This window comes from Vulpes vulpes, chromosome 5, assembly GCF_048418805.1.
Source record: "Vulpes vulpes isolate BD-2025 chromosome 5, VulVul3, whole genome shotgun sequence".
In the NCBI taxonomy this organism is placed as follows: Eukaryota; Metazoa; Chordata; class Mammalia; order Carnivora; family Canidae; genus Vulpes; species Vulpes vulpes.
The window spans coordinates 134,730,960-134,741,051 of record NC_132784.1 but is presented as its reverse complement, the minus strand read 5'-3'; the positions used below and the strand labels follow the sequence as shown (position 1 = coordinate 134,741,051).

The window sequence follows — 10,092 nt, the reverse complement described above, 5'->3', positions numbered from 1 at the left end:
TCAGGACTTTGCAAGCACCTCCCATTCTCCCTTTAGCCCCCTCTCCCCTCCACCCTGCAGTCAGGAGGGCTCAGACCTCCAGCCGGGAGGGCCGCCAGTGCAGCAGCAGCCTTGGGGAGCTGATGTCCGGAGCCAGTGTCCCTGGACTGCAGAAATACTACATTTTCTTGCATTGGGTCACCTTTATGGTTTCTGCAGAACTTGAGGACTCTTCAAGCTCCTCTGGTCTCTTAAACAGTCTGAAAGGAGCTGTGAACAAATTCTCAGCAGGAGGGAAATGAGACTGAGGACTCACCCACCCTGGGAAGGCCAGGAGGGCAAGCGAGCCTCTTCCCAGGTCTTGTTGGACTGAGAACCGCACGATTTCTGTCATAAAGGCTAGCTTGGGACAGGTGCAGGTGGTTGTTTCTCCCTGACAGGTTAGATGGCAGATGGCGGCTGTGCTGTGTTTGTCTATCTGTCCCATGCCTTGAAAGGTGGCATTTGGATGAGCACTACATATTGACTTGTTGTTTTAAAAGTAAATTCAGTGGCTCCAAGGCTATATACATATTTTTAAAGATCTTGAAGTGTGATTGTGTTTTTTTTCCCATATTGTTCTCAAAATTTTAGGATGCTACCAAAAGGAATAAATAAATGTCTATCTTCACCCTGAATGCACTGACCCTACATATATAAAATCACTGAAAAGCGATTAAGTTTTCTCTTCTTTGATTCCTGAGAAAGAAATATATTTTTCATTTCTATTTGTTTTATTCCCATTTGAGCTACACATTCATGTTTTATGTCCCCTTATTTAGATGGGTTTTGTTTTGTTCTTCATTGTCGTGTGTAATTCTGTTTGAATTCTTCTCCGGTTATCTTTCTTTGCTGTCCTTCCCATTACAGATTTTTATGTATGGATTGTGCTCCATTTCCTTTTACATTTTCACTTGAGATAGGTGGTAAATATCCTCACTTTTAATACCATGTATATTTACTTTAGGCTATTACAAACGTATCACTTTATATATCTATTAATCAAACATATTACAGACCCTAATTAAGTTGGTAATTAATGTTGTATTTTGGGTGTAGTTTTTCCAATCTTTGCTAGCTTAGTTGGAAATTCTATCATCTCTGTGATTTTCATTTTAGCTACAGTTAAACATTTTTAAGCTATTTTATCCGTGTTTGTGAGAAACAGAGTGTGCAATTTCATTAATATTTGGTATCCCCGTTAATCTTCAAGAAGTCAGAAAAAAAAGTGCACCGCCCTGAAGATTGAGCACTAATTTTCATCCACTAATTAACATCACATTTTTAATGCTGAAATAGACTGTAAGCACACTTCTAGTAAATTCCAGGTGTGTTGTGTTATCTATAAGTCAAAGTCATTTGATTACAATGAGACAACCACTAGGAACTCATTTTCTGTTGTTTTCCTTGGACTGGTTGAGTCATGATAAGAAGACAGCAGGATATACAGTACACCTGAACTGTCTTACTCATGCCAATAACTGATATCATGTCCAATCTTACTTCTAGATACCACCCAAATGAAATTATAGGAAGTCTGAAACATCAATAAAGATTATTGTTTTCAATTAGCAATAATCGCGCCTCGGATAAACCTCATTGGCTATGATACTGCCACTGGGCAAAGCTAAAGATTATTGTTATGCTAAGTTTTTAGTTTCCTAAAATACAATAGGATTTAGAGAAATGTGTCACCAACTTCTTCCCTTTTCTAGCTATAGGTACATACTTCCATGTAGAAATGAGAAGTAAGCATGACTATAGCGTCTGAATGTGTCAAGTTATGGCCAAGAAACTGTCTCTGTACCATCTGCTTTGGGGCACCTGGGTGGCTCAGTCAGGTAAGCATCTATCTTGGGGACAGGTCATGATCCTGGCCTGGGATCAAGCCCTGCTCCCCACTCAGTGGGGATCCTGCTTCTCCCACTCCCTCTGCTTGTGTTCTCTCTCTCCTTCTCTCTCTCTGCTATATAAATAAATAAAATCTTTTAAAAATTTAAACAAATATAATATCTGCTTTACCTTAAAATCCTTCCGCTATTCCTTGGCAGGCAGAAATGTTTTGGTAGCTCTACCAAAATACAGCAGCTTTAAGGCCGACATGATACAGGAGAGAATTAAGGAGCAGTGAAACTAGCATTTGCCCTGCAACTCAGCAATTCTGCTCCTAGGTATTGCCCCAAGTGAAATAAAACACATCTACACAAAGACTTGTGCATGAATATTCATAGCAATTTTATTGATACTGATGATAGTCAAGAATTGGCAACAACTCAACGTCCAACAACTGGTGAACGGATGAACAAAACATAAACAAAACATGGCACATCCATACCATGGAGTCCTCACTCAGTACTAAGAAGAAACAAAGTACTCGTAAACGTGACAACACGGATGAATCTCAGGATCAATAAACTGAGTACAAGTGCCAGACACAAAATACTTCATACTCTATGATTCCTTTTGAAGTTTAGGTTCCTTCTGAAATCCTAGAAAATGCCAACTAGTCTACAGTGACATGAGGTAAATCAGTAGTTGCCTGAAGCAAGGGGCGAATAGAGGGGTCTGGTCTGAAAAGGAGTACGAGAAACCTTTTTGGGGAGATGAAAATGTCCTCTGTATTTTGTTTTTAAAGACTTCATTTTTCAGTAGTCTCTACACCCGTGGTGGGCACTCCAACTGACAACCTCGGGCTCAAGTCACATACATGCTCTACTGAGCCCGCCAGGCGCTCCACAATGTCTCCTGTCTTGTGGGGACTTCACAGGGGCTTGTGCTGTCAGCACTCATTGAATTTTACACTTTAAACAGTTACAGGTTATTATATGTAAACTATACCTCCATCAAGTTGGTAATAATTTTTTTAATAGGCAAAAGATTTAAAACAGAGACTCCACAAATGGCCAATAGGTACATGAAAAACCTAATTAGACAACAGAGAAATGCAAATCCGAACCATATAAAGCCATTTAATGCATGCATGTTACTGCACGTAAATTATACCCTAATTTTTAAGGTGCAGATCTTCAAAGGAGAATTAAAATAAGTTTTCTTTTTGAATCAGAAACAAAACACTCAGGAATTTCACTTGCAAATGTGTGAAATCAGTACTCCGGGTTATTCCTCTATTCCTCCTCTGCTTGGGTATATTCTAAACATCCTTCCATAAGGAACCAGGAAAAGAAATTATAGTCCATACATCAAAGGAGATACTGTACTGTGTCAAAAAGAATCCCATTCATGTGTCTGCAGGTTCTGATGCAGCTGATTAACCCCTCCCCTTTGAAACCTGTTCTCTACTTGCTTCCAAGATCAGGCCACTCCTCTCCTTTGCTTTTCCCTCCTTATCTCCTGAGCCTGTTTCACGTTGGAGGCCCCAGGGCTTAGGACTTTAATCTTGTGTCCTTATCAAATATATTCTTTACTAACCCCTTTAGGATCTCCTTCAACCTCAAGAATTTGAGTAGTACCTGTTTACTGATGATCTCAAGTTTTATCTTTGCCCTCCACTGTCCTAAGGCCCAAACTCCTAGATCCAACTCCTTACCTAATATCTCCATTTGAAAATCTGAAAGGATCTCATGCATAGCAAGCTCAAAACCGGATTCTTAGACTTCCCCCTTTCAAACCTCTCCTCCCCTTCTGGTTTTCATCTTAATGAAGACTACCATCCCCCACTTGCTGCTCAAAGCCTTGAGGTCATCCTTGACTCTTTCTCTCAAGCTCGGGATTCAACTCATCAGTAATTTCTATCAGCTCTTGCATAACTGCATCCTGACTCTGGCCACATGTCATTACCTCTGCAGCACCAAATCAGGCCCACATCTAACCTGAGTTATTGCAATAGCCTCTTCCCTACCCTCATTCCATTCTGGAAACAGCCTCCACCCCAAAAGGGATCCAGTTAAGACCTAAGTCAATCATGCATGTCACTTCTCTGTTCAAAGTCTTCCAGTTTTTTTTGTCCATTTATTTTTCAGTAAAAGCTAAAAACATTACAATACCTTACCAAGGCCCTGTGGTCCCCCTGCCCCTCTGACCTCTCTCCCACTGCCCACTCCATTCCAGCCACACTGGCCTTCTTGCAGTCTTTAGTTTGTGTTCCAGCCCCCTGCCTGACTCACTGACTCTCCTCCATGCATTTAAATGTTCCCTTCTCACTGAGGCCCTCACACCACCCCACTTAAATTCATTAATCTTTATGCTCCTTCCTTATTGGTTCTGCGCAGCACTTGTCCTGTAATATCCCTGTGTACCGGCAGTCTTCCACCCACTAGAATGTGTGCTGGGCACTGTTCTAACAATTTGGAGATGGAGCAGTAAACAGTGCTCAGGACTCCCAAGTCTCTCAACCAAGTGCACGTGCACAAATGTGATGTTTAGGAGTTTACTATGCATTTAACTGGAACTCACTGAAGGCCGTCTTCCACTCGCTTTTCTCCTTAACCCCAAACAAGATGTGAAAAAGAGGGCAAAGGTCTATATAGTCTCCATAGCTCCGTTTCCCACAGCTGGTAAAAGAAGTGACAAATCAATGGAAGGTCTCAGGAGGTGACCAGAAGAGCATCCCGGCTGCTGCTAGAGAAAAAGGACAGGGGATTTCTGTGTGTAAACCGCCCTGGAGAGGGCAGAGCATCCTGGATTGTCTGTTCATAGCAGAGGCCTCATTCCTCTGGGGGTCAGGTAACATTGTAGCCAGGATCCTGGAACCAGGGAAGGAGGCACTGCAGAGGCTACCAGTAGCTGGAACATGAAGCAGAAGAACTGCATCTGCCAAAGACCGTCTCTTTCTGTGCCCACAGAGCAGCCGTAGGTCCAGGGGAAGATGCATCACTGACTGGCCAGATTGGCCCACGAAGCTGCCCAAGGCCACAGAATTTATCTCACTCTTATGTAGAACCTCGGGGTCCTTAGATCTTCCAGGGCTAGGTAAGGATGTCGCACCCCAGGAAAAACAGAGAGCGGGCAGGATGGAACCATAGGGATTGGGTGACAGGGAGCGGATGAGAGCTTCTCTGCTCCCCAATTCCAGGAGGGCGGGGGCGGGGGTGCTGTTTCCTCCAGAAGACGTGGCCACGCTTGCAGGTGGTCCTAGCCTCTGTCAAACAGCAGTCAGTTCAGAGGGCCCCTGGAGCCGGGGTGAGCAGCCTACCACCTGGCACCTCCCTGAAGACTCAGAAGGACTCTCCAAAGGGTCAGGTGTGCTCAGTCACAGTTCTCCGAGAGGAGTTAAAACTGGTGGCCAGGAAGGAAACACACGTGTCTGAGCGAGATCTCACCGAGGGCACCTACTCAGCACACTTGGGTGAGGGGACGGTGCTGCAGGCAAGGCTCAACCCATTGCCAAGAGCAGGCTGACCGGGACAACCCTTGCCCAGTCTAAGGTAAACCGAGAGCAAAACATGTTGGGGGGAGAGACATCTCAGTGCTTGGCTGAGGAACCACACATCTTGGGACATGCCCTCCATGGTGGAGGGCCAGGCCCCCCATGGTGGGGCTAGGAGCTCAACCCACTGCTCCTGTCGCTGGTTCCCTGAATGTTTGCGAATGGTTGGCATGGCCCACTCAACGCTGCCCGCTGAAAAAGAACCCTCACTCCCCGGCCGGTTTTCCTGGAGACATCTGGGACCTCCCTCTTCTGCAGGTGGTGGGCTAAAGACACTGCGGGAAATCTCACAATTTCAAGGAGAAATTTGAGAAACATCCCAAATCTCAGAGAAGGAGAGAAGATAAGGAACCAATATTCCCCTTCTCCATCCTTCAGAAACCAGGGAATCCCCCCCCCACCCAAGTCTCCCTGACTAGTTTTGCCTCCAACCCCTCATTTAAACATGAAAGACTGGGACCCCTGGGTGGCTCACTGGTTGAGCATCTGCCTTTGGCTCAGGTCATGATCCCAGAGTTTTGGGATCAAGTCCTGCATCAGGCTCCTTGCAGAGAGCGTGCTTCTCCCTCTGCCTGTGTCTCTGCCTCTCTCTCTGTGTCTCTCATGAATAAATAAATAAAATCTAAAAACAAAACAAAACAAAACATGAAAGACTGGGCACCTGGGGGCTCAGTCAGTGAAGTGTCTGCCTTTGGCTCAGGTCATGATGCCAGGGTCCTGGGATGGAGCCCCACAGGCTCCCTGCTCAGCAGGGGGGTCTGCTTCTCCCTCTCCCTCTCCCTCTGTCCCTCCTCCTTGCTCCTGTTCTTTCTCTCTCAAATAAATAAATGAAATCTAAAAGATAATAATAATAATTTAAGAATCAATTAAAACAAGAAGTGAAAGATTTATGAAAAGCTCCCCAGGATTTAACAAAAAAAAAAAGGAGGCAAACATAATAAAAAGAAGGAATTCCAAACACCACACATGCATATCCCAAGGTGTGGCTCAGATGCAGGGCCAGCTTTCCCACAAATCTCAGGTGAAGCTCTCAGATGTCAAAATCCCACAAAAATCCTGGCCTAGCGCCTGGGGGCAGGAGGCCCTGGGGCTTCCCCAGGGCAACCCCTCTGGTCTTTGCAGAGGCCTTCTCAGCCCCAGCAGCCTTCTCCTCCAGCTCTCTGCTTTGGCCTCAGAATCCCTCCGGCTTGAATACAGCTAACTTCCACCTTCACAGCTGCTCTAAGATCCCAGTATCAGTCTGGAACCTGAGACTCCTCCCCACCCCCACCCCTGCCCCACAGGAAGGGAGGCACGATTGAAAGCAACCTTTGAAGAAAGGCAATCGGGGAGCTATTGTGCAGAGGCACTGGCTGGGCGAGGCCTCCAGCCGGGCTCCAAAAGTGCCAGTTGACGGAGTCCACGGCTCGGGCCCTGTTAGCGCGTCCATCTGCAGACGGCTGGAGCACGCACTGCGGTGCCAGCCCTCTTTGGGACATTCATTGCCCTTTTTTCCCTTGCAGCTGCTACAACAAATAGCAGTTCTTTTGAGGGCCAGGAACAAGGCTGGTCCTCAAAGTTCATCATTAGAAATCTCAGAGAAAAATCACTGTTGCTAAGTTATGCCATGGGGAAGGGGGTCTTCTTTTCTTAAATTAAAAAAACATTCAATGACTAATTCTATGTTTAGATTGTTCATATGACCATAGAGACCAACTGAAGGATAAATCTAAGGGGGTGCACTCCGTGGCTGGGGGCTCCTGGCTGAGCCAGTGGACTGTCTTTGTTTCTTGCTCTGTCTGCATATACAGAAATCTCAAGGGAAATGAAAGAATGTTCTATATGCAACCCATAGCTCCAAAAACACAGGTACGTGGCAGTTTTTGGCGAGTGCTATGCTCTAGGTGCTTACATTACTTCAAGTCATAACACATCTGTGGGGCAAACGTTTGTGACAATTTACAGAAGAAAAAAAAAACCAAGGCTTTTGGTTTGGAAAGATCAAAAAAATAAAACATGCTCAAAGTCAATTCAGTTAATAGCGATTTTTAGATCATAGCGTTACTACATGCCCTTCCCCAATCTAAATATGTGTGTGTGTGTGTGTGTATACATGATATATTCCGAATATTAATATATTTATCATAGAGGCCACTTTTAGGCAAACAGACTTCAGCAATGGAATGCAGACCGGCTCATCAGGCCACCCACCTCAACATACCCGTAGGCCCAGGCTGACCAGGGGGCTACTTACAACTGGGCAGTTACCAAAAAGGGAGCATCCCATTCCTGGCCATTGCCCCTCATCTTTCCCCTTTAGAAACAGCCTCCACCCATCACCTCGCGGCCTCCCCTCTGCTGTCCCGTGCGCAGCTCCCTTGCGGTGTATGCAACAAACTTTTATCTCCTTTGCTCTGTCTCCAGTGAACCCTTTCACCTCCCATGCCACCTGCTTCTACTCCAGCATCGCCCCACATTTGGAGGCCCCATCCGATCGAGAGGCACCACATTTAGGTGCCACATATATATTATAGAAACATATATATGGGGACGCCTGAGTGGCTCAGTGGTTGAGCATCTGCCTTCAGCTCAGGGAGTGATCCCGGCGTCCCGGGATCGAGTCCCACGTCGGGTTCCCTGCAGGGAGCCTGCTTCTCCCTCTGCCTGTGTCTCTGCCTCTCTCTCTGTGTCTCTCATGAATAAATAAATAAGAGCTAAAAAAAAAAAAAGAAACATATATATGAATGCTTATACATTAAACAGAAAATGTAATATCAAGTATACATAAAATATACAAATAATTAGGGGTTGAATAATTCTTGTATAAATTAAAGTATGTTAGGGTACAAGGAAGTAAGAGACAACCTGAAAGTCCCACAGCCTGCCGAAGGCCGATTCTCTGCCACTCTCACACCCATCACGGAGATGTCACCTGTACGTCCAGCAGAGAATCTGCGGCCCAGCGTCAATTCCATCTGGGCCCAGGCCGAGGAGGAAGCCACTCTCTAGCGGATCACCAGGCAAAGCAAGAAAGAGGGAAAGGAGCCTCAGGGAAGCCTACGCTGAGAGCTTCTACCCAGAAGCAACTCATTTCCCTGCATTAACACGTGATATCGCTGACTTCCAGGGGACCAGAAGGTTCTGGCCTCCCTTGGGAGTTGGGGTAGCCAGATCCTGAGGGACGCATGACACTTCCCCTTGGGCTACAATGAATTGTTCTCAAGCGAGACAATGAATTGTTCTCAAAGGACATTACTCGGAAGGAAAGGCGGTAGGCCCTTGCCAAATTATCTTACCAGGTTCCAAAACTAAATGCCACCCGGGCAGAACAAGTCACTCATCTCCGACGACACAGTGATTCCCCTAAGTGCGGGCGCTGAGAATTCATTTCTATAGCAGAAGAGTGACACATTCTATTTTTCGGTGGTGCTTAGAAATCAGTGAAATTGGGACGCCCGGGTGGCTCAGTGGTTAAGCATCTGCCTTCGGCTCAGGGCCTGATCCTAGGATCAAGGGATCGACTCCCGCATCGGGCTCCCTGCGTGGAACCTGCTTCTCCCTCTGCCTCTTTCTCCCTCCCTCTCTCTCTCTCCTCTGTATGTCTCTCATGAATAAATAAATAAAATCTTTAAAAAAAATCAGTGAAATTGATGATTAAGGTAGAAAGGTTCTTATTCCTTCACATATCACATCTGGGTAGTCTAGGTGACCTCCGACAGGCTGCCTATAATTTCTGTGGGAGCAGGAACTGGTAACTGACCCCTGTCCCAGCCACTTTGGACTCAGCGAATGTAGAGTAAATGCCATTTATTCCAACTGTGAATTTTAATACAATAGCTAAGAACCCTGAGAACTCCCTGTTGTGTTTGGGTTTATTACTGAAATGTTATTTATTAATCCGTCCCCTCTCTGAAGCCATTCATCTGGACGAGGTGGTCACCCTGTCATCTGTAAACTGGCAGGGCCCTGTGTTTCATGTCTCTCCCCAACCTCAGCTTCCACCCAGGCTTTCTTGTGGCTCAGTTCTACAAAATTAACAACTGCAATAATGTCTCATTTTCTATTCAACTGCAGAGATAGGAAAGCAATTAGCTTAGATTTTTCTAGCCCTGTTGACCATTCTTAACTTATAATATCCACCTCCATTCAGACCCTACAGACCCTGCTACCATCTAAAAATGTCACTTTGAGGAGCACCGGGCTGACTTAGTCAGTAGACATATGACTCTTGATCTCAAGGTAAGTTCAAACACCATGTTGGGTGTAGAGGTTATCAAAAAAATAAAATTGAAGAAGAATTAAACTGCCACTTTGAATCTAACTTCTGGAGATTTCCTCAAAAGTGATTTTTTCCCCTTGTTTAGGACAGATAAATCCTTTATTCGCTGCATCTATATTCTTTGTGGAGAAAAATAAAGTGACACAATTCTCTCCATTTGTGAAGCGCCCTGAATTCCCATTTATTTATTTATTTTTTAAACATTTTTTTTTTAAGATTTTATTTTATTTACTCATGAGAGATACAGAGCGAGTGAGAGAGAGGCAGAGGGAGAAGCAGGCTCCATGCAGGGAGCCCAACATGGGACTTGATCCCCGGTCTCCAGGATCAGGCCCTGGGCTGCAGGCGGCGCTAAATCGCTGCGCCACCAGGGCTGCCCTGAATTCCCATTTAGAGGAGAATATAAGCTTGATGATAGGTCTTTGCCTCG

General features: G+C 45.4%; 1 pseudogene; it reads right to left on the bottom strand.

Annotated features, from left to right (window-relative positions):
- Positions 1-1,496: 1,496 nt before the first annotated feature.
- LOC112925865 (U4 spliceosomal RNA) lies at positions 1,497-1,647 on the bottom strand (annotated as a pseudogene).
- Positions 1,648-10,092: the final 8,445 nt, after the last annotated feature.